Source organism: Xenopus laevis, chromosome 5S (genome assembly GCF_017654675.1).
Source record: "Xenopus laevis strain J_2021 chromosome 5S, Xenopus_laevis_v10.1, whole genome shotgun sequence".
Taxonomy (NCBI): domain Eukaryota; kingdom Metazoa; phylum Chordata; class Amphibia; order Anura; family Pipidae; genus Xenopus; species Xenopus laevis.
In genome coordinates, this window is record NC_054380.1 from 107,834,815 (window position 1) to 107,861,331 (window position 26,517).

Here is a 26,517-nt window from a genome sequence, read left to right on the forward strand (position 1 = left end):
TCTGAATTATTAGAAAGCAGTGGGGTGATTGAAAGTACACTGGGACTTGGATAGAGCAGTTCTCTGGAGAAATTATATATATAATAACTTTGTTGGCAACTGTATATGTGTTTCTCTCTAGTGCAGACATTGTCATAGAGAATATAAAAAATAAAAACCTATATTTTATTTATGCAAAAGTACTTTCTTTTCATGATCTTGATTATGTAGAAGATAAAAATAGGCAATATGTAAATGAATAACAATGAATTGTGAAAAATACATAATTCAGGGATACACAATGTATTGGGTTTGCAGTCAAACAATGTAAGAAAATTCTGATACAGGTATGACATCCGTTATCTGGAAACCAGTTATTACTTATTACTTTGTACTAGACCCTACCTAAGATATAATTAATCTTCATTGGAGATAAAACAATCCTGTTGGATTTAATTTAAAGTCTAAATTTTTTTTTTTTTAGCAGATAAGGTAGGAGATCCAAATTATGGAAAGATCCCTTATCCAGAAAATGCAAGGTCCCACATGTACATATAATCAAAAATCTAGAGTACTTCTACATATTTTTCTTATATATGATTGTAATCCATAGCCAACAGAGCCAGAAATAATGTCCTGTATAGTGATGGGCGAATTTATTCGGCAGGCGCGAATTTGCGGTGAATTTGCGGCGAATTTGCCGCCAGCGAATAAATTCTCGAAACGCCCACGAAAATTCGCTGCAAAAATTCAAAAACGAGATGCCGGCGCCTTTCACAAATTTTTCCGCCATTTCGCGAATTTCGTACGAAATTTGCAAATTTTTCGGCGAATCTAAAAGGCGCAAAATCGCCCATCACTAGTCCTGTATTCAAAGAGACCTTAACGAATTAATGTAGCATCGTGCCTCTACCAGTACTAAAGACTTGCTGTGAATATTTAGGGGCACATTTACTAAGCTCGAGTGAAGGATTAATGAAAAAAACTTCGAGTTTCGAAGTATTTTATTGGGTACTAATAGGCTACTACGACCTTAGACTTCAACTTTGATTTGAATGATTCAAAGTAAAAATCGTTCGACTATTCGACCATTCGATAGTCAAAGTACTGTCTCTTTAAAAAATACTTTGACTACATACTTCGCCACTTTAAACCTACCTAGGTTCAATGTTAGCCTATGGGGACCTTCCCCAGCACTTTTCTAAGAAAAATCCTTCAATCGATCGATTAAAATCGTTCGAATTGTTCGATTCGAAGGATTTTATCATTCGATCGAACGATTTTTACTTTGATTGATCGATCAAAAGGATTTGCGCTAAATCCTTCGAATTCGATATTCGAATTCCAAGGATTTAAATTTGAAGGTCGAATTCGAGGGTTTATTATTAACCCTCGAAATTCAACCCTTGATAAATGTGCCCCTTAGTGTAGGTACGCCTAAAATATTCATTGGATTGTGCAAGACATATGATAACAATACTGAAAGAAGCAGCTGAACTATCAAAGGGAAAGACTGTGCAAAGATAAAAATGCTCCTCTCGGGTCAGTCACACTAAGAAACTTTATGTTTGATGAATTTAAGAGCCCACACTTTTATGTACTACAACCTGCAGCAATGTGTCTCATCACTCATTTAGCAGTGTGACTGTTAGTATGTGAGCTATTTCATGCTTTCTTGCTTGGCGACAGAAGTGGGATTTCCGCAAGTCAGTTGCCCATGCAAAAAAACATGTTATCCGTTTTTAGTTTTCACTCCATCTTGAGAGCTTAGTCTGGAGAGTAATATATGAATAATTCATACTTTCTGAAACACAAGTTCAGCAAAAATATGTAAAACAAGGCAATATACAACAACTATTACATAGCCATCTGGGGAGCCATTGAAATGTGCACAGTGAAGCAACACTCTCCCTGCATATCCAGGAAGGAGAGAATTAAATGTAAATCACAACTGGAAAACAAAGTTCTGATTATACAGATTAGCATACGAGCCAAATGATAAAGGTTTGATTGATGATTTTGATGAACATTTCTGCAATCAAGAGGTTAAAGTAACTGCAACAAGAATGGCTCTATAAGTGTGTTTATTTGCAGGCAGAGACATAGAGGTTTCTTTATATAAGGTACAAGGCATCATGTGTTTTGTATTCTGCCCCATGGGTACGTTTCAAAAGATGCAAGTCTTTACACTTCCTTGGATAATACACAAATGCCTATGTTTGGCAACATCATACTCATGAGTAGAGGGAGTCACAAAGGCTAGACATTCTCTCTCCGCACTTGGAGAATGAATACTAAGGGACAGGGATATACTTAGCTCCGGTGCCATCCTAGACATTAACTTTACAGGGCCCCCCAATGGTAATAGTGGAATGACATCACACACACGGTGCATGTGATGTCACTTCTGGGGAAAAACATCACTTCCAGCACTCTGGCCCTATGCCCTATTCTTTTAAATGTTTAAATATTATCTTGAAAACAATTTTTCAAATATGTAAGCACCCAAAAGCTGCTGACCAAGGCACAGGCCCACGGGTGCCTACATATAAACATGGCCCTGCTAAGGGGTGTGATTTTGTACTCCTATATGTCTAGCAGTTGCATTCAAGTCATTGGCAAATATGGCAGCCCCTCTTATAGGCATTGGAAAAGCATTGGAAAAAAAACTTTTATGGCAAAAATATAAAGCTCATGCAAAGACAATGGTATGCTATATTTAAAAACATTTAAATTCAGGTGTGATGCATAGTTGATATTGAATGTGGGAATGTTAACATCCAACATCCGTGGCCCTAATGCCAGCCAAAAGACAGCCCATCTTCTTTGGGATCTGATGGGTTAAAGTGTGAGTATACATTTTAATTATGTATTTAATAAATACCTATATGGTTGTATTTTTTTTATGCGAATGTTTGATATATTTAATCAATGTAATAACCTGGGTGGCTCTTAGTTCCTTAAATTAGATATTGTTTTGTGTGTTTTATGCATGATAAAAAGTTAGAACAAACCACTGTGCTCCACTGCAGGGAAGAACAGGCGTAAACCCAGTCCAGTCTAGTCTATGAGACTAATGGGTAATTGCTGTCCTCAGGCTGAAAAACTAAGAAAATAAATCTTGCTGCAAAATAATTGTTAATGTGATCTTTGCTATAATATACACGAATCCCAATAAAAAAACACTAAAATCCCTAAATCTGCCCAAAAAGTTTGTTTTCCTTTGAACTTGCCTTTGACTTGTACCAAAGTAAGGAACAAAAAAAATATATTTATTTTACCTTTATTCCATCACCATCTGGTTATGTTTTTCAATCCAGAATTATGTCAATTACCACTTTTGTAGAGTACGGCCAAATTGAAATCTTGGATATTGTTCTAGTAAATGCAGTATAATTGAGTAAAATCAGCTAGGTTCTGCACTTCTGCAGGCAGTGCATAGGTTTTACAGGTTCATTTTTAAAGGTTGCATGATATGGATATTAAAATTTACATAAACAATTCTGAACTTTCATGTTTGCCAGTTTTACAGCCCCTCACAAGACAGACATATACAAACCTATCCTAACAGCTTTATCTAATAATAATAATGATAATAAAGAACCCATAGGCTTCCATCCCTACAATCTATCTAATGCATTGTGAATGGTCTAAGAGACACATACAGAAGCAAATTTTGAAACAAATACATGGTTTATTGGTCCATAACAGTAAAATAGAAATGATCGCACGCAGAAACAAGTTGCTGAAGCAAAAAATAGCCTGCAAGCCTTCCTGAATATACAGCATCCATGGCATCCATGGCAAAGTCCCAGATGACTCGTTTTCATTTCAGAATCACATTGCCAGTTGTTACTGATGCACAGCCAGTTCTAAAAATGTTAGACTGATGAATGTCTGTATAGGCTAATGGGCTACATTATGTTATGGCTATTCCTTGACATACATATGCAGCAGACCTTACACAGCATGCACACTTTATCCTTGTGGAATTATGGGCTATTGGGCTGTGTATATCATGTGTATCAGATGCACCTGTTTGCTTTCCTATCCCCTCAGTTTCTTCATTACCACCATCAGTTCTCCTGCCTTTGATTTTATTGCTTTATTTTCCAGGTAATGTATTATTATGCAATCAGGAAATAGTAAACTTTGTTTTGCTATGTTTAATTGTAACACCTTCATCATTCATCTAAAATGAAGGACTACATTACCCTTTAAAACATGTTTTTACAATCATACATGTTACTGTAATGCATTGGGCCTTTTTGGGGAGTCTGTTTGAGACATATTATGATGTATATATTATTAACATCCAGAAGCTTTAACCTCGCATATTACCTCCCTCGCAATCCAGCTTCTAACATTATACCCACATGTAGCTTGTTTTCTAATGTGAAAATCTTAGAAATATGCCCAGATGTTGGCACTATCAAAGACCATTTTCATTTATGTTCATTATATATGCACAATGTTAATCTTCAGCTCAAAATTATTAACTTGATATTTACCACATGATATTTGCCATAAAATCCAAACACTTCCAAGCTTAAGAAAGCATCTAAAAGTGACTTCACAAGTGGCATATCCACCCACTGGACTTGAAAGCTGGAACACAGATTACTGGTCTATATGGTAACATACAAGATGCAGATCCAGTTTCCATTTTGGGGGGGGGCTGGTTTAAAATCAGTTATGGTGAGATTTGGGAAGATTTGCTGTCCTAGAAATCACTGAAAGGCCAGTGATAATCTATGGCAGAATGATGGATACATAAATGTTTTATTATGGAGAACCTTTTTAAGGGGCCCAGCCAAAGTCACAGAGTAAGATTTGGGGAGAATTAGCTCAACAATACATTTTTAAAATAATTGCAGGATGGCTGATTTTTTTCACATATGTACAACCATTTTAGAAGTTAATGGGTGCCTTGGAAGTCAATAAGAAAGGACCACTCTAGACTCACCCTCTGTGCCCCTCCGTTTAGCTCCACAAGGCTACGGGTGCTCAGCCACAAGTGTCCCAACTGTAGTATGAGTCCAATCAGCAGTTAGATCAGGTGACACTCTGGATAAAATAAGAGATATTTATTGCAACAAGTGGGTTAACAGCATTGCTTTACACAATTTGGGAAAGCCTTGACCAAATGCTGGACCTCAAAGGGGGCTAGAACCCAACAACATTGCTATCCAGAGCCTCTACTGCAGGGTTCCCCAACCTTTTTACCCATGAGCCAAATTCAAATGTAAAAAGAGCTGAGAAGCAATATATGAAAAAAAGTCCCTGGGGTTGCCAAGTAATTGGCTATTTGGTAGCCCCATGTGAGGACTAGCAGCTTACAGAAGGCTCTGATTGGCAGAGCAGTTGAAATTTATGCAACAAGATCTTGCCTTCAATCTAGGAATTCAAAAATATACACCTGCTTTTGATGTCACTGCAAGCAAAGTCCAAGTGGTTGTTGACAAGCCACTGGCTGGGGATCAATTTTCTATTGTATGGCTAAAGGAAAAAACAGCAAAAAAATGCAAAAAGAGAACAGTATTGCTTATACAGTATGTAGCCACTAACTAAGCAGAAAAACATGGACATGTTTATTTCTCATACCCACCATGTAGTTGTAGCTCATTATGTCTTATAACTGAAAAGCAGCAATCTTGAAAAACAAACCACCAAAGAAGTATATGTGATTCATAACTCAGCCTGTCTGTGAGATCCTAATAGACTATAAATAAAAGCAGCAAAAAACATTGGTTCATTCAAGCAAATATGCTCACAATATCATATATTTATGTTTTGATCAAAATGTCTCCGCTTTTCCAAGAATTAGAATTATTAAAGGTTCAGAAACATGTATTTCTTCCGATTAGTCAAGACTAATCTGTGTTTGTAGTTAAGAGAAATGTGTTTTTGGCAGATGCAGATATCGGCAGATGGTTAATTACACAGCCGCAATAAACTGAGAATGACGTCAATAATCCGGTTTTTAAAAGCCTCTCTGAATACAAAGGGGAGCTCAAAACATCATAGAAACATGTTTAATTAATGCAGACCCATTATAAAATTTACAATGGAACACAGTAGACTAAGCAATATACCACCTACAGTTTATACTTGTACTGTTAATCCAAACATGAAAAGGCTTCCTTTAAATTCAAATATAATTATTTACTTCTATGACACCTATCTGTGCAAACTGACTTTAGAATATAAGTCAAATTGATATAATAATGTTTTTCATCTCAGAAACTGCCTTCAGAATAATGAACTAAGTCCTGCATTGAAGTCTAGAAAGTAACAAAAGAGCTTAAATAGCCAGAATAAAAGTTTCTGAAGGAAATACTGAGAGATTATATTTAAATTTATAAGACCCTTTCTTTTATGATTATGATTTCAGCAAAACCCTTCACTGTGTCATTTAATTTTTTTATAAATGTTCTTTAAGTAAAAGTAAAGTTATGTAAGGTTATACTCTATACAACGTGTGAATATGAGATGTCTTTCACCAGCTCACTCCATTTAAAGCTACTCCTTTCTTTAACTTGAATTCATTCAGTTGAGGTTATGCAAAAAATATCAACAAACACTATTGATAATAAACGGATAAGACAATAAACGGAAAAGCCAAAACAACCAACTAAAAAAAAAAATGATGGTTAGGGTTAAAGGGCTCTCCCTGAGTTAGGCCTTAAGCTCATATGCTGCAATAATGTTTCCAGCTAAAGTAGCTTTCAATATTGTATTTATATTTTGAGTAAGAACCTAAATGGTCAGAATTTCATGTGTGTACCTGTTGAAAGTACAGGTATGGGACCTGTTATCCATGCTCAGAATAAGAGGTCTTTCTATAACTTGATCACCATATCTACTAAAAATAATTTTAATGTTTAATAAAGCCAATAGGATTGTTTTGCTTCCAGTGACAATTAGTTAGTATCAAGTACAAGGTATTGTTTTATTATTAAAGAGAAAAATGAAATCACTTTAAAATATCTCATATCTGTAATTATTTCATCAATACTGTAACAACTGGTAGCTATATATAATAGTAACAGACTACTCATAGTTTGACACAGTAGCAAAAATGTGGTAATCTACTTAAAATGATATATCATCGATTTGATACAATTGTGGTTGCTACTTTGTGCTATGTTTTAATCTATGTTAGTGTGGAATAATTTGATGTATTTTTTCAAGGGGTAAATATTTATAGAGGATGAATCCTGTGATACAGTATTGGGCGGGGTTAATGTATTTTAACAAAGTTAACACGTCATTGTGATACTGATGTTTGCCCACCTAAATTGCAGATTTAAGGCATTTTCACGATGTTTTCAGTACTTTGAGAAAGGCCCGGGACAGGGCTGAAATGTCAGGCTAAAGTTCTGGAATAAAGATTAATTTTGTATTTCGTAAGCCCTGTGAGTGCAGATTCCTTTGGAGATTTAGTATATACATATATATATATATATATATATATATATATATATATATATATATATATATATATATATATATATATATATATATATATATATATATATATATATATATATATATATATATATATAAAACAGGTGCAAATTTGTCAGCTAGCATTAAATATTTTTTAACATCAAAAATACTACTACTACTTTTTGTTAAATTATGCTATGGATAGTACAGAGAAGTACCTCCTTGCTTTCATAGTGTTTTGTGGTACAAACATACAAAGGAGAGGGGGGAAAACTATATGCAATCAATTATACAACACTTTTTTCTCATCCCCAAAATAAGCAAAACTATGGAATATACAGTATAAGGTTTTATATAAAAAGAGCATGTAATTAAACAGAGTACACCTTGAGAACCAAGTTAAATTATGCAAAACATTGCTATAGAATATAACATTACAGAGAGTTTCATGTGCAGGAATAAAGGAATTTAGTCAATTGCTGTTAGCTTGCACCTGAACAAAGCTGACATTCATTTCTTCCTTAACATTTGACATGCTGGAATTATATTTTATGGTTTATCCCATTCCACATCTGTTAACTTAACACTCTATACACCAATCTTTGTGTGGCAGGTATCTATAATGCATTACTATCTTAACTGCTTAGGTTCTGGCTGCCTGCCATACATGCCCAGCCAACACCGCTGCGGGTAATGGCTTGTACTGTCAATAGCCTGTTTAACGTATTCCTGGGGATGTTATGTTTCTCATGTTGACAGTTGCTATGTACATTTATATAGTTTATATATAAATATATATTATATATGTATATATTATGTATACTATAATGTTATGTAACAATTTGAAAAAAGTTAAATAAATAGCCATTCTCCTCCCAAACTGGTGTGTTTTCTGTGTCCCTGGGGGGTAGCAAAGCAGAAGGAGGGGTCCTTATGTTAGGTAGGAGGTTGGCATAACCAGAAGGCTGCCCAGAGTTTTGGGCAGACAAGGGAACTGTAACATCAGGGAGCAGGAGCGTAGTCAAGGGATAGATCAACTATAAAAGATCAACTATAACCTCATGCACAAATTTGCTCCTTCCTTTCTTAAATAAGGGCCCTAATCAACGCCTGTTTTTTCACAGAATGAATGACCTCACTAATTGAACTCCACACTGCTATTATTTGGAACAAGCTATTATTATTATTAGAACAAGCTTTAATTAATGATTCAATTACACAGAATCGGCAGCATGCATGTCATGACTGTTGGGTCTGTTGGTTTTCTATTACTCTACTACACCTACTAGTAAATTATTTGCCATGTAGAAAAATAATTTCTGCCAGAAACAGTTATTGATCAGTTTAGTGATGTCGGACTGCTAGTATACATAGAAAGTAGTGCTACACATTCATTCTCACCGCTCTTTGCAGTGTTGGGTGCCGACTTTGACTCTGTCTGCCCAGGTCAAATCCAATCTCCAAAATATATTCCAGCTGCACTCCAGTTCAGTGAAAAAATTATTCATTTGTGCGACAAGTGAAGCAACATTTCGGGCATAACCAGCCCTTTCTCAAGCTTTTCACTGAACCAGAGTGCTTCTGGAATATATTTTGGAGATTTGATGTCGGACTGCTATTATTCTAAACACAACTGTAATTACCAACATCCTGTCAGTGTGAGCCACCAGAGAGTGCAGAAGAGAACAGGTTTTACTGTGGCCTGGATGCCTTAGTATTGTGAGGCTCAACCAAAGCCGCCTTGAAGAGGTTTTCCAGATCAAAAAGCTTGCCAGGAGGCACGTTCAGAAGCAAATTAACCTGGGCTTCAGACAAAGAGGCATACAAATCTGGACTAAGTAGCAAGGGATTTTAGTAGCACGGGTTTACTTCTCCTTTAAGCGCTTAGCAGATTCGATATACAACAGATTTTTATGATCATTGAACACAGTAACACCATGTTTGCCACCCTCCAAAAGATGTCTCCACTCTTCAAACTCCCATTTAAAGGGGATTTAAAGGCAACAAAATAAAATCCCATTTTTACTTTCTTTAATGAAAAAGAAACCTATCTCCAATATACTTTAATTAAAAAATGTGTACCATTTTTATAAGAAACCTGAGTGTATGCAGTGAAATTCCCCCTTCATTTTACTTGCTCTGACTGCTGAGGATAGGAAACTTCAGACGGTACCTAGCTGCTCTGCAGGGAAACAATCATACTTTTGAACAGCAGGGGGAGCTCTCCCCCACCTTACTTTGAGCAGCTTTGTTTGTTTCCCTGTAAAACAGTCGGCGACTGTGTAGAGATTCCTATTGGATTTTGTTTTTGCCTTTACATCCCCTTGTTTCCAACTCCAGTGGTAGGGATAAAGATCATGGAGCCAGATTTTAACAGATAAACTTGCATTCTCATTGATGCATTATTTTACTGCAGCTACTGGTTCTGCAGAGTTGGAGACAATTTGTACTAAACAGTACAAAAACTAAAAAATCCACATTAGATTACAAGATAACACATGACCCAGTGCAGTCTGCATATTCTGATTATTAATCAGTTTTGCTTTATCGGCTTCTGGCAGATATTATTTGACTTGTGCTATTTTGATAATTTCAGCCTCCCAACAGAAGCCCAGACCACACTGAGCATGCGCATGGTCTTGGTCTTGCAAAGATGTTTAACAAAAATAAGATGGTGACCCCCTGTGGCCAACTTTGAAAGCATAAATCATTTGTTTTATTAGACTTCTATTGCAGTAAGTTCATGTTTATGTTTAGTATACAAAATACAGCATTTCTAGCATTATTCTATTTTAGACTTTAGTTCCCCTTTAATGACAAATCCCAGTTACCAATGTCATAATCCTTGAAAAGAAGGCACACAGATTAATTTTACTGGTAACAGGGTGTTGCTGTGTCAAAACTGCTCCTGCTGGCATCTGCAGGAAGTCCTTGTAAACCCTCTCTCCAGATTTTCCTTAATATATCCTCCATAGCCTGAGACTCAGGGAGAGACAGAGGGTATGTCATATCACTAGAAGGAGAGGAGCCTGGAAGTACATCGATAGCACAGGCCTAAGGCCTGTGTGGACAGAGGGATTTGGCAGCTTTTTTAGACGATATGTCTGCGAAGGAAAAGTAACAGAAGGGTAACCCTTCTATAGACCTTGTATCAAGAACTTGGGGAGATCTTAGACATGAACCCTCATAAACAAGCCCCCTTTGGAGAACCTTATTAGTAGCCAAAACTACCGGGATTGTGTTTCTGTAACCACGGGAGGCCTAGAATCACAGTAGTGTGAGGACAAGTGATAATGAAAAAGAAAATTTGTTCCAAATGATTAGAACCCACAGACATGGTAAGATTTTTGGATTTGGACACTAACCCACATCCCATGGCCAACAATTTAACTGATGGGACCATGGGTACTGTGGATATACCATGATTCTGAGCAAACTTAATATCTAGAAAGTTTCCTGCTGCCCCAGAATCTAAGAAGGCAGAACTTTCTACACAATCCTTATCCCACTCTAAGAAGACTGGGAGAAATAACTTGGAAGAAAATTGTTGGTGAGTAGAGACAATGTCCAAACTTTGATACAAGTGCATGCACTTACTGATCCATACAGGGCTCCAATGTGCTGCACATATGCGATCTCACACAGTTCCAATATACATGTACCTACCTTCCTCACTGTCTTGCCCACATATTTAGAACCACAGAACCACAGTGGTACCTTTTTGAGGTACAATTAAAGTAGTTCCTGATACTAATTGGTATTCTTCACTAGTTAAGGGTGCTATTGTGGTATTTTGCATTGTGTTTAATGATGTTTTACATGGACGGGTTTGTCCGTGTTGTAGGGAAGGTGGGTTATGGTTGCTGCTAGCTTTTGAGGAAATGGTGAGAAGCTATGAAACTCATCAAGCAGGCAGCCCAAAATATGTGTGCAGCATGATTATGCAAATTTTAAATGGATATTAATAAATTACATCCTTTTTAATTATTAGAGTTTGGTTACCTTTTTTCTCCATTTTGGAATATATCTTGTGAGTAGTAGAGATGGCATGACCTAAACAGAACTCCCCAGAGATGTTTAGGTTCTGCAGTTTTCCTGCCTCTTGAGACAGATGTCACAAAAATGCCCTTTATTCCCATAGTACAGGCACAACCCATCAGCCTGCATACGACCCTTTTCCTCAGAGAACAAACGGGTAGAGCCCAATTGCATGGGTTCCGCTGAAGGCCCAGGGGCAGAAACTTTGGGTTTGGGTGCCAACACTGAGGGAATATTAAAAAGGGTAACTGCAGGGGGTCCTTCCTAGCATCTAGCTCTGTGCCAATTTGGATAGAAAGATGCATTAACAAATCTAGGAAGGATGAAGCAGTAAATTTAACTAGGCTATCCTTGATAGCATCAGCTAGCCCCACTCTGAACTGGCTACATAAAGCGGTATCATTACAGCCCATCTCTACTGCCCATCGGCAAAATTCAGTACAGTAATTCTCGACCCATGCTTACCCTGCCTAAGGTTATGGATTGTTGCAACAGCAGAGGCAGAATAGTCAGGGTTGTCATAAATATGTCATGACAACGCCTTGAAGAAGGCCCCGAGAGAGAGATGGGCTGGATCAGCAAGGGATAGGCTAAAAGTCCATAACTGAGGGTCTTACTGGAGTAGGATGATGACTGGTCTCCTCAGTGAGGAAGGAGTGTGTAGCAACCCAAAATGTTACTTGCAGGCTTCCCAGAAATCAAGAATTTTCTGTGGTCCCCACAGAACCTTTCAGGGAATGGGACCTTGGGTTCCACCTCGGTTTGGTAACGACCTGCCTGGGGGGACCATAGCTGGTTGCGGCTGAATAGTGTCCAATCTTGCAGACAATCGCTGGAGACATTGGACAATTTGATTCTGCCTGGATTCTTGCTCTTTGAGAAGCTGGAGAAAGGTTGTCAGGATTGCTTTGTGGTGGCAGGGAAGCAGCTGCTCCTTCAGCATCCATGCACGCAGTACAAAGTCAGAATCCAAAAGAATGATCAATAACAGGAGTCAGGGATAGGAAAGGATCAAAGAACAGATAATCAGACAAGAAGCGCACCCAGGAACCATCAGGAAAAGATCTATCTAATGAGTACTAGATAGAGGCCCCTTTAAATATTTGAAGTTTGAGCATCCCGTGATGTACGACAACAACGGTTGCAACATCCCTGACACTCCACTAGATCACCAAGTACCGTTACTTAGGCAAAAAAATAGGCACATTGCATTTATATTATGCCTCCTGTTAATATTCATGTAATCCAAGAGCTGTGATATAGATGCATTAAAATCACTATAATGCAATGCTTGTTAATCACTGTATTTGGAAACTTGTTAACGGGTAATTTGTATAAGGTATGACAATCACCCATTTTATTTTTCACAGTTATGCCTGAAACAGCACAGCTCACTTGCGTCATTATTATTGATGAGGTTGCACACGTGTGTTGTCATTCTTCATAAGGTTGCAAGATAACAACAAAACATCTTCATGCGTTTTCAGCCTTTTCCTCATAATTATAAGGAGACGAGCTCTGTAGGTGACCTTGCTTCAGTGTTTTCTTTTTAATTGAGGCGTAATATTATTTCTTATCTTAAACAGTCCAAGGCTGCACTGCTGTGAGCAGGCACAATAATGAGCCACAACGCTTTGGCAGGACCAGCATCTCACACTAGTTTTTCTGTGTCTAAATCTTGTTATGATCTACTGCACCTTTGTTAAAGAGCATTTCAATGAGCTACAGAGTCAGCATGATGTTTATTTCTGAGAGAAGATTGCTCGGATAAAGATATTATTATGGCTTTTCTGAATGTTGAGAATATTTGTTAGGAAGAGGCTAGGGATTCACTAAGCCACACAGCTCCAAAACTGAACAGATTCTGGAAGCAGCTCATAAGATCTGGTCTGCTTATATTGATATACAGTAAAACCTGCATCACCTCTTACTGGGCTGTTCCAGAGATTTATTAGGAAGAACCTTTGATCCTGTGGCTTCCAATAAATAGTGATATGGATTTCTAACCTTAGAGAATAAAGATACAGGTAAAATGTAAAGTATTTGTAACAAGTATTGTATATAGTGAATCAAATGTAGCTAAGTGCAGAACTGGCCATATTTGGATGATTTTAAGTTTGTACGTAATATTCTGCCGTATATTGATCCAAGATTTTGAGTAGATAATATGAACACAAAAGTGTCCTATGGACAGTGAGAGCAAGTGCAGGAGATCTGTACTTTGTCATCATCCCCAATTACGCCTGCTTTACGTAAAAATATTGCTTGGAAAGCTGCTCCTGCTCCTAGGCCATAGGACAGCCATTCCCATTCACTAGTTTTGAAAGGGAATGAGCTGAAAAATGGCAAGTCTCCTTGAGACATAATGCCAGCAGGGTCAATTTAGAGCATCCTGTCATCTGAGATGGGAAAGCCCATCTGCCCAGACACACATTGTAACTACCATGAAGAGTACTGTATGGATGTTGGACAGGTTGGAAGTTTGGTTCTTCAAGCCTGGAGCTCTGTAGGAGAACATATGGCTTCTCCTTTGTACGTGAGAAAATTGCTGAATATTTGTGCTGTGATTATCTTCCTGGAGGTTGCATTATATTCTTGTAAATAAAGATATTTATCATTTGTTTTAAGAAGTACTTGGCTTTCCTGCATGTGTACCTCATAACAATAATACCCTGCATGTTGGCAATCTGAAGTTAAAATACACATACTGTACCTAAATGCCTAAGTCATTTCAGCATTCATCTCTGTCATACTTTAAATTCAAAATGTGAAGCAGCCACCAGCTCAGCTATTTTATTTAAAGGAAAACTATACCCCCAAAATTAATGCATAAGCAACAGATAGTTTATAACAAATTAAGTGACATATTAAAGAATCTTACCAAACTGGAATTTATATTTAAGTAAATATTGTCCTGTTACATCTCTTGCCTTGAACCACCATTTTGTGATGGTCTGTGTGCTGCCTCAGAGATCACCTGACCAGAAATACTACAACTGTAACTGGAACAGGAAGAAGCGTGAAAGCAAAAGACAGAACTCTGTCTTTTAATTGGCTCATGTGACCTAACATGTATGGTTAGTTTAATTTGTTTGTGTGCACTGTGAATCCTAGGATCCCAGGAAAAAATGTATATTATCATGAAAATGGTTTATTTACATGAAGCAGGGTTCAACATATGAGCTGGTTTATGCAATCTATTTTTATAGAGACCTATAGTACACTGTTCAGGGGGTATAGTTTTCCTTTAAGTAATGAAAAATAATTATTAGGATTATTGTATTCTTGAGATACAAAAATCAGACACAAACAGGTTAAAAATCCCATTAAATGGCTCTTTGCACAAAAACAAACCTGACATTTAAGAAGAGTTACTTGATTAGTCATTTCACATTCCTGTAGTATGATATTATTTGAAGCAAAATGCCAAATGATAGAGATGCAGAAAATATGCAAAAATTACACTCACTATGTCTCAGTTTTAAATGCATCTGGCTGCTACAGGTTTAGCAAGTCTAGATCACAGCCTGCCAGTGTGATATTCTGCTTGTGTGACAAAAAATATAATAATAATAATGTTATATAGAGGTGGAAGAAGATATCAATTAACTCACCAAATGTTATTTTGCAGATGTAGTTTGACTTATTCTGGGCAGAAATACTACATTTGAGTAGAGTTTAGCAAATACTAAGCACTCTTACACACAGGTGTTTTTTTCTGCGTTTATCATGGTTTCAGTGCAAATAAATGCATTCGCTAATTGATTCCATTATATTCTGCCTAGTTATTCATGTGTTTCTGAGTTGCATTTTACTCTATTTGCACTTCAGTACATTTGTTTGTACACAGCATGTTGTATTTTTTTGCACTTGACGCCTGTTCGGCTATCAGTAGAACAGAGGGTTGCATTTGGTATGAAAAAAAATCACTTAGTAGCATTTAAACACAATATATGTGGTTTTTCACTCTCAGCAAGCATTTAAAAAATGCAGAAAAAACTGCCCATGTGGAAGCGGCCAAACTGCTAATTCTTTGTTTTATGTAATAATGTAAGGCAACTAAAGGTTGAGCAATGATACCTTTATTTTCCAGTAATATATTACTTTAAGATTTGTATTAAGTAACATGCAACTTTATACGTATGAATTTGCATTTATGGACAGTTCAACCCTGAAGTATAATGCCTGTATGTTGCACATCCCAAGTACTTGTTCAAATGTGGATCCAGAAATGCACTTGATGTCCATGTAGTCCCAGGGGTTGATGAGTAATGGGTGGTCTCAAATAGATGCCATAGCATGACGTGTTGTATATGGGGTATGTGGATTTTCCGACCCTTGTTCAGGTGTTTGAGTGGTGATGTGACTAGGCAACCACTACCACAAAGTTATGTAAAACAGGCATACAGTAATTAAGTTGCAAAATGTGAGTGTATAGATATGTCATGTCAACTAATTTTGCATTTGGCCCACACTATGACCAGTCTAGGAATAAAATCTGTGACTCCTCATGCTAGTAAATAGTGATAAGCGAATCTGTCCTGTTTTCCCAAAAAAATTCTACTACAGAAAATTCCCAAAACTGTGAAACTGAGAACATTGAAGTCTATGCATGACTTTTTTGTTGCAATATTTTTGTTGTGGCAACTTTTTTGTAGCAAACTAAATTAGAGTTTAATAGGGGAATGTAATAAAAGGCGCAAAGAGCAAAGCAATCAGTACAAATACGAATAAAAAGTCTCATTTCGTAATGTAATACTCTTCCTTCAACTGTTATTACATTGCGAATTTGAATTGCACATTGCCCACTTTTAACAAGTGCTTGAAGGTGTCGTAATCTTTTGGAACAAACATAACTTTTTCAGTAAGAAGTTTTATTACATTCACTGCACACCGTTACTACCTATAAAATTCACAAACCTTCTTCCACTGTCGGGAAGTGGTCGCTAAACCGTTTCCGGGTTCACAAAAGCTATATTAAATTTGAGCAAAAGAAAATTTGTTCACACAAAGGCATAACTTTTCACATTGCGAATATTTTTTCTGTTACAGACTTTTATTACATTCCCCCATATCGATGTTTTTTTCTGCTTTTGGGCTACCAAGTTTTGTTGACTGTGTTGAGCGAATCTGCCATGTTTTGCTAGGTGTCAAAATTCAACGAATTGTTGTAGAATCAATGGAAAGGCCAAATCACATGCATTGATTGGTCAGTATGCTACTACACACCTGCCCTACATTGTTAGAGACCCTCCTAGAAACTAGGCTACAACTGCTTTTTCAATAGAAAAAAATGTCTGTGACTTTTTACACTACCACTGGTCTACTGGTACTAGTATCTACTACAACACTTAGGGGCAGATTTATCAAAGGTCGAGGTGAATTTTCGAATGAAAAAAACTCAAATTTCTAGCTATTTTTTTGTGTACTTTGACTAGGGAATAGTCCTAATTCTATTTGAATTTGAAAAAAATTCAAAAATTTGAATATCGAAATTTATCATGTACTGTCTCTTTAAAAAATCGTCTTCAACCATTCGCTATTTAAAACCTGCCAAATTGCTGTTTTAGCCTATGGGGGACCTCCTAGAAGCTATTTGGAGTAAATTTTTTTGGGAAAAACGTTGAATCGAATTTGATTGAATGCGATATTCCTTCGATTCATACCATTCGAATTCGGCTGAATACTGACCTATTCGACCAAAAAAAACCTTCAACTTAATTTCGGTTTGTCTTTTTGAATTCGAATTTCAACGTTTTTTCAATTCGAAATTCGACCCTTGATAAATATGCCCCTTAGTAACTCTGCTTCTTTTCAAACAAAAAGTATTACTGATAGTTGATATATTACTAGCTTAATAACTCAGGCACAACTAACAAATCCAACCACCAACAGATAATATATGGGAGCTCAAATTCCATTGCTTAATGTGAACAAAAAGGGGAGGATAATATGATGTGCAACATTTTTTTCTATCATGTGATTATGTCGCCCACAGAATTGTCCGTATTGCAAATGTTTGGCGTCCATTTTGCTAAAATTTTCGCCCTGAAATTTGCAGAAATTCACTCCTCACTGCTAGTAAATAATATTTTTAAAACCATACCCTTTTGAATTTCATTAAAATAAGCATCTTAAAGCATTATGCTGGCCTAGAAAGATCAAATTTAAAATGGGACAGGGAATTTCAACATCTCCACTTCTTAATAGGCACAATGCAATTTGCTTAAAATATACAAATGAGCAGACATTAATGCCTTCTTCATTCCCACTAGATCTATAAAATTGGCATAACCACGGGAACAATAATGCGGCAGCTGCGTCCATTTTCAATAAATGTCAATGACAGCAAGGAGGTTTTGTTGGGCGCTGATCATGCCAATAATGGTATAACAGGACACATTTGCTTAAAGGAACAGTAACAGCAAAAAAATGAAAGTCTTTTAAAGTAATGCAAATATAATGTACTGGTGTGTTTGTTTTAGAAACTCTATAATAGTTTATATAAACAAGCTGCTGTGTAGCCATGGAAGCAGCCATTCAAAGCTGAAAAAGTAGAAAAGGCACAGGATACACATCAGATAACAGATAACTGTAGTATAGAATGAGATTCTTCAGTATTATCTGTAATCCATAGTGCATCCTGTGCTAAAATGGCTGCCCCCATGACTACATAGAAAGTTGTTTATATAAACCATAGTTGTGTTTCTGAAACAACGACACCATTGCAGTGCAACAGTACATTATATTGTTCCTTTAAGCCACTTTCACTTTTTGAAGTTACTGTTCATTTAACATAAAAACCAAGTATACTTACAAATACATCTCCCCAAATTTCTACATATATTGATTCATTTGTATCAAAAGCTACAACAAATTTGGTCTTGTTTGGTATTTTAAAATATGTAATGTTTTATAAGTTTTATAAGTACACACTCAAAACATTTTCAGAATGATCACAGGAGCTGGTTGAACAGGAGGTTTTTTTAGTTAGCCAAAAAGAGGGGAACTTCTAGCTATGTTCCAATGAAGAGTTGTGATGATCTGTATTCATTCCAGCTTAATTCTTTTTAAGTGCTATATGAATTTTGAAAATGAAAATCTTAACTTTGAAGCAAAGTTTAAGGTTTTCTCATCAAACATGCAGCATAGCAAGAAAATGTAATGCATATAAACTTGTAGAGGTATAAACAGGAAAGAATGGGAACATTAAAATTAGAACTACCTCCATCTGGACATTTAAGTTCATTACACTAGATTTAGTAGTCAGGTATACAGCAAATTAAACCCCAGTTCATGGTGCCTGGAGTAATTTGGACTCAAGGTAAATAACTCTGTTTCATAAAAATGATTTGCCTAAACTTTTATCCCACATACAGCTGAAGTAGAAGTTAATTTAGGGATAAGTTACAGTAAGTCAAGTATGGATCAAAGTCAATCCCAGCGCTAATAGTTTGTAATGCCTTTTGCTCAGAATATTAATTTAAAATATGGGGGTGACTGTCAAGTTTACAACAAACACACCAGCCTATCTAGTCGATTGTGTGCCATCTAGGGATGGCCGAACTTTTTTGCCTTGTTTCGCCGCAAAAATGACGCCCATAGACTTGTATGACGACGCGCGTCAAATTTTTTCGCCGCACGACAAAACTTTTTTGACGCCCATACACTTTAATGGGTGTCTGCGATATTCCGCAAAATAGACACCATGTATAGACACACCATTGACACAGATGGTGGCACAGATAACAACAAATGATTATTGTAGCACCCAGAAACGATCTGTTGCACACTGGGCTATAGACACTATATATCTAAAACCAGTAAAGGAAAAAGATAAAAGGAACTCAGTTCAAACATACAGGGACTGTCCACTTGCAGGGGATTCCCATCTGAGTATCCAAAAGGAGCTGGAATCACACAACATGTCCATAAATTTTTTTCTCACCAGAAGAGTGATAGTATCCTAAGAGCCTTGGACATGAGTATTACCATTATCCATATTTCAGTAGTGCTCAAAGATTACAGAGACTCTGTTTCTAGGAAAAACTGTCCCTAGTTAGTTAGTGAGGCACCATTGACACTTGTCAGGAGTGTTATATCTATTAGTTTCCCTTTTACTTAATTTTATTATAGATAAGTTATTTAATTCACCGTCGGTGCATTATTATTATGCCTAGTGGGGCCACCCATAGGTGCATTCTTGGATCCTGATGGAGGCTAATAAGTACCAGGTACCTAGTCTCTTCCAATACTATTGTAAAGTGGCTCAGGTTTGTACAATACACACAGGGTTACACAACTATATTTAAAAAAAAATTATTTTGAACAGCCTACCCAGTTTTTATTTTTACACTGGACAATTACTTTAATGAATTATTAAATTATTAATTATTATTCCCCAATACCAGGCTTTATTGAAACTGATGAGTTCACCATCTAAGCTTTCCTAAACTGTCAGTGGCATAAATGTGTGTTTAAAAACAATTATATATTGTATATATACAATATAATAGTATAAAGTCATATTTAAATAACATCGCCTGAGGCCATAGGCAGACCTGGTCAATGACACAAAGAGCGTTTAGGTCTTTTAAAATGGAGGTAGGCTATATAGAGGTACAGATGGCAATGTTATCATAGAAATGTTATAGAATACTACTTGCTGGAGACAAACTAATGTCTTCATGCAACATTTACATTTTGTTGTCCATTGTGTAAGTAAAATTCTAATAAATATACATTTCAAGTGTGGGGGCCGCACATCACTAGTACATACATCCCTACAATTCTGACAACCTCAAATACCTAAAATTTGAATCATGTGCATCAGATCAAGTGCAAATGATTAGAACCTTGTTAAGATAATATCTTGGAAGAATATGTCTTATTATAACCTCAGATAGTTGTTTTGCTCTTTTTTGTTGCAGCATGTGGTGTCACCATGTTTAGACTGAAAGAGACCCCTGCGTACTTTAGAAAGATGATTACAGATGCCTGAGTCTAGGAAGAATTTAAAAAAGATCACCAAACAAGAAGACATCAATTATTCCACTGTCCATAAGATCATCTACAAGTGGAAAATACTTCTTGCTCGGCCCACACAGGCCCAGCAAGAACACAAGATGCAGAAAAACACAATCACAAAACCAGCAGGTAGCTCTGGCCACTGATAATGTCATAGTGCAAAGGACTAACATAAGAAAAAGGCAGTACAAATAAAATATTTTCCCTCCAGTCAATGTAAGAGACTGGTAGACAGTTATAAGAAATAGGCAATACCAGGTATTAGGTAGTAGGCAATACAAGGTATTATAGCCAATAGTGTTCTTACTTTTTTTCCACAGAAGGAAATTAAATATCGGTAAATTTCTCATGGAATAATTAATTGCAAAATCATTTATTTTATTTTTTTTAAATGTGTGTGTTGGATACTGAAACTCATATTTGTAAAAATATCAGTGGTCACCTAAGAGTTACAAGACCAGTCAGAGTGCTTTTGTACAGGTCATGTAACTTTCATGTGACCACTAATATTTATATAAATCTATATACTATTTTGACCTATTCATTTAAATTAATTTCTTCAGAGAGTGCTCTGTCTCCATTTGTTCAGTTTCTTAACATCCTCATCCTTCCATCTCTTTTCCTCTGCTGTAGATGGCCAGTGGCAGGTACTGTGTAGTGTACCCAAACAAACACGTGCATGTTACGTTATAAATGGTGCGTTAAGTTGGCCCTCTTTTCTTTGTTAAAAATCATTTTTAAAGGTAACTCAAACAATTACCAAGTCCAATAAACCACAAAGTTTGCCCAGATGATGTCAACTCCCCGCTTGTTTATGTCATAACAACCTCAATTTAACATCTGCTGCTCTAACATTCTGAATTAGTCATTATCATACTGTAAACTGAGCTTTGAGTCTGTAATTTGTTGTATGCCATTAATGCCCACTCAGGTCTTTTATGTTCACTGCAAAATATTCATCTATAGGGCAGATTACCAGCACTTACATTTTTCTTGATATTTGAACTGTTATTTGAACCTCTTTGGTTTCATTGGTGTAACTGTTGAAAAGCTAAACTTAAAGGTCGTCGGAAATCATCAAACAGAAAATAAAGTACATGTTGTTGATTCAGCTGGGTTTTTATACAGGTCATGGAACTCCGAGGTAACTTCTAATATCCTCATATTTTGCAACAGGGGGTACTTTATTTATTATAACACACAAGTTTCAGTGAGTCATGTGACAGAAATGACATCACTACTCACCGTTTATAACTGATGACATCAGTACTCACCGTTTATAAGGATATAATTTTCAAGATATTCACAGCTTTTTGTGTATTATAAGGAAATAATTTACAGCAACAATGATTGGTAGGTGAACAACCCCTTTAAACTTCTGTGCTCTTCTCTCAGTTGATCTCACTGTACATTATGTTTTTCCAGACCTAATTTATTCGCCTGGTATCCGCAAATGCAAATTATATAGTGAATAAAGTACCCCCTCTTGTAAAATATAAGGATATTATAAGGATATTATAAGTTACCGAGGAGTTTCATGACCATATAAAAACACGAGGCCGAAGGCCGAGTGATTTTATACAGGTCATGGAACTCCGAGGTAACTTCTAATATCCTCATATTTTACAACTGGGGGTACTTTAACTATTATAATACACACATTTCAGTGAGTCATGTGACAGAAATGACATCACTACTCACCGTTTATAACTGATGACATCAGAACTCACCGTTTATAAGGATATAATTTACAAGATTTAGACGCTCTCTATTAATCAATAAAAAGGAGATTCATTTATCCATCTCTGGCATAGCAAGAAAGGAAGCACTTACCAAAAATCATCACAGTTTGCTGTATGTATAATGGGCCAGAGTCACGCCACAAAACAGAACTGCAACAATACCTGCAAACACAGGGTTTATGATAGTATGATTAGCATATAAACTGGAAGATATATTACAGATTTATTGTAAAGGAATGGAGAACTATACGTTTCAGAGCACCGGGAAAAGTTCATCTGATGTATTCACTATGACATCCAATCAATACAGCCAGTTAGTTTTACACTTGTAAGTCAGACGAAAGCATGGGAATATAGGAGGCATTAAATTCGGTGCTGTAGTTTTATGAGCTGTATGTTTGCCAGTGAAAACTTTCAATGATGGAGCCTTTTTTAACAAAACAAAAAACAGGATAAAATATTCAACCAACTGGGATTTTATAGAACTGCATTCACAGTAATTTACAGTTCAGCTGGAATAACTTCCTTTCTGTTGTTGCAAATTCTATTATATAAGTAGCCATAAAAAACACCTGCAATCTATACCTTAGCCATATACAGTACTATATTGCAGGAGTTGAACACTGCAATTATTTTTACGATGCACTGAATAACAGACAACTTAAAGGGGAACTAAAGCATAAAAGATAAGTAGGCTAGAATACTACTGTAATCTGATAAATAGAAGTGCTGTACTCCACGATCTGTTAAACACACAAATAAATCATGTGACTCTTTATCTCTGGGAATGGCCCTTGTGTTACAGAACTTCAACCCTTAGGTTTATTGAATCAATTAAGCACATGTGCTTCTTAAAACAAATGATATATATATTGTTATTTACAAGAATATAATACAACCTAGAGGAGGATAATCACAGCTCAAATATTCAGCAATTTCCCACCTACTAAGAACATAGCCAGTGATTCATCCATTAGGGATCAATAACTTAACAGCGGGAGTAGTCAACTCGGAAGTGTTCTATTCCAAGTACCATGCTCTTCAAGTGGAACCAAGTTGAGCTACAGCAATTCCTACAACTGTATGTTTAAATACATACTGTGTAGGTGGCACATCCAGGACTCTCTCTCACTCCTGGAGTAAGCTTTTACAGAACTATCCTCATTGTAGGTTCACCTACTGGGCCTACCTGCATCTAACTTCCAGGAAGGTGGAATCCCAAGAAGAGGCAGAGCATTTGTTGGCTTCCCATTTTATAGAACAGAACACCCGGGGGCCAGTTCAAGATGCAAGGCTGATTAGCAATGAATTCAAATTTACATTACATAGCAGCTCAGAAACAGTGTATTCTGCATCAGATAACCTGCTGCATCAACAGCATGCACTTTATTTTCTGTTTGATTATTTCCGACGACCCTTAAGTTTAGCTTCTCAATAGTTACACCAATCAAACCTAAGATGTTGAATTTATAGTTCAAATATCAAGAAAAATATAAGTGCTGGTAATCTGCCCTTTAGATGAATATTTTGCAGTGAATAAAGAGACCCGATTAATGGCATACAACAAATTACAGACTCAAAGCTCAGTTTACAGTATGATAATGACTAATTCAGAATGTTAGAGCAGCAGATGTTAAATTGAGGTTGCAATAACATAAACAAGTGGGGAGTTGACATATCATCTGGGCAAACTTTGTGGTTTATTGGACTTGGTAATTGTTTGAGTTACCTTTAAAAATGATTTTTAACAAAGAAAAGAGGGCCATTTAAACCATTAAAGTTCATTTAGTAGGTTTTAGATGTCTCTTAAGAGCTTCCTGGTAATTAGAGAGGCTGATGACATCAGCGGAGATGCTTCCGTCTTTAGATTCAGTAGGATGCAGCTGGCTATTATGTAGTGCATTTGAAAAATGAACATTCCTAGTTGTTGGTTAAAGCACATAAGGATCTACAGCTTACAGAATTTTCTAGATATTCTTCTGACTACATGCATCTGTATGCTCATCCATTTTGCATGCTATGGGTAAATGAGAGTACAATCCGAAACACTGATGGATAAATGTCACTAAGCAAGACATTTAACTTATTGGTTAAATATGCAAACTTTCAAGATTACTATACTGCTAAACTACAGAACATTGTGGTGAACTCCCTGTGCCAATGACGGTGAGAATAAAATGCATAAACAAGGCGAAAATGTTGTAAAGACCACATTGCCCAACATGTGCTTTTTAACCTGGCCAACCATTTGGGTGACCAAAAAGTGCTGGGTTATCTGATAATCTGTCTCTTCCACTCATGGTAGACATAGGGTCATGGGTATTATTCCAGCCAGGCCACTGCAAGGACTTTATGTTCTGCATGGACTTTATGTTCTTTCTGTGTCTGCATGGGTTTCCTCTGGTTACTCCAGTTTCCTTCAACACTTAAATTGGACTCGTGTGTGAATATGATACGGACCTTAAACTATAAGCTCCACTGGGACAGGAACCAATATGAATGATGTATAGTCTCTGTAAAGCACAGCATAAATGTGTAGGCACTAAATAACAAATAATTACAGATTATTTGGGTCTTTTTTTAAAAGCGCCAGTGCAGCACACCCATGAGTGAGCTTAAGCTATAAAAGTTGTGTGTGGACAGGAATACTGCTGTTTGTAAAGTGCTACTTGGCCCACTTGTACCTTGTCTACTCCCAGTAACTCCCAGTACCTTATGTGTTCCTCCAGCAGCAAAGTATCCAGTCACAGAATGTTTTTTTGGCAGCAAAATAACTGGTTTATTAACAGAGAATTATTCACAGTTGCTTAGGCATGGCAAAGTCAAATGCAGGATCACTATCCCTCTCAGTGGTAAAGTAGACAGTGTATAATTATCACACTCCTGGCAATTCCTCCCTGCGGTTAAAGTGCTGCTCATAGGGATCCTTATCATAAGTCTTGTGTCTTGGCACCCTACCTGGTCCTCAACTCACCCACTGAAGTCCCTGAGCTAGTGGTTCACATACCACATGGCTCTAACCCCACTATTTCTCTTCTTTGGAGTGGAAGCTGCTCACTAACTCCCCTGAACCTTCCTTTCACTCCTACAGTGATTATAATATATCTACCTAACACTAACTGGCCTACTCTAACTTAAGCAACTGGACCCTAGACCTGTAGATAATTCCCAGAGAAGTGAGGTCCCATGGAAGACCTTGAACACATGGAGTTATAACCTTTATAGTTTCACAAACTAACACCAAGTGGGCAAACCATAACCAAGAATAAATCTCAGTGGACCCAGGAAGGGAGACATAGCTGCCTAGGTATACTACAGGACCACTTAGGTGTCCAAATACATAGGGGAAATTTTTGCGCCCAGGGGGTTTCCTTCTCCTTTAAATATGCAAATTAGGGTTTGTGTTTATTTCTGCATTTTCTGCAATCTTTCATGGGGTACTAGTTATTCAGTTCAGGCTCATATTTGTGGCAAGGCCACAAAGACCCAGGCCTAGGACACATATTTAGGGGCATTATGCTGCTCAGCTGCATTTATAGTACCTGGTACCTACAGGACATCTGGAGCAGGAAGCAGAGGAGCCAACTGAAACAGTGAGATCATGTGTATGTGTTGGGGGGAGCAAGGCAGCCGGCCTATGGGTGCGCCATTTTGAAATCTGGCACTGATTCGGGTAAACCTAAATATTAGAGATGTGGTGCATCCAGAGCAAAAAATTAGAAGGAATATCTAAAGGATAAACGTTAAACAGCATCACATGCTCTGTAAGGAGAGATACAAATGACCGTATACAGTATTGGTATTCCATTTGGCAAATGAAGGCTGCTGCATGACTGATTATTGCTAAATGACTATAATTCTGGCAAATTAAAGAAAGTCGATAAAAGGATTTGAAAGGTCAACTGCTTAACTCACCATCAATCGTTATTTTTCTTGCTAGCACCTCAAAGTAAGTCTGTGTTTGGTTCATAATTACTGACTAAGGATTAACCTTGCAGCAGTTTGGAGTAATAAGGACTCTGTTACTGAACAGATTTGCTTTTATCTGTCATCAGTTTAGAGGAGAATAAAGGGCAATAGTATATTAAAATAAATGAGGAAGGAGCAGAGCAAATATTTGTAAAGATTAGCGAGTTATCTGAGGAAAAATACATTTTCATTCTTTAACACGATTTTAATTCATGTTCATTTAAATCCCAAGCTGCCACAAGAAATCTAATATAGCCATTATAGCACTCTCAGCTTCAATATTTCCCCCAATTTTTTTTTTTAAACTGCT

General features: G+C 36.8%; 1 pseudogene; it reads right to left on the minus strand.

Moving 5' to 3' along the window:
- The window catches only part of LOC108717464, a 330,982-nt pseudogene that overhangs the window by 182,915 nt on the left and 121,550 nt on the right, over positions 1–26,517 (minus strand).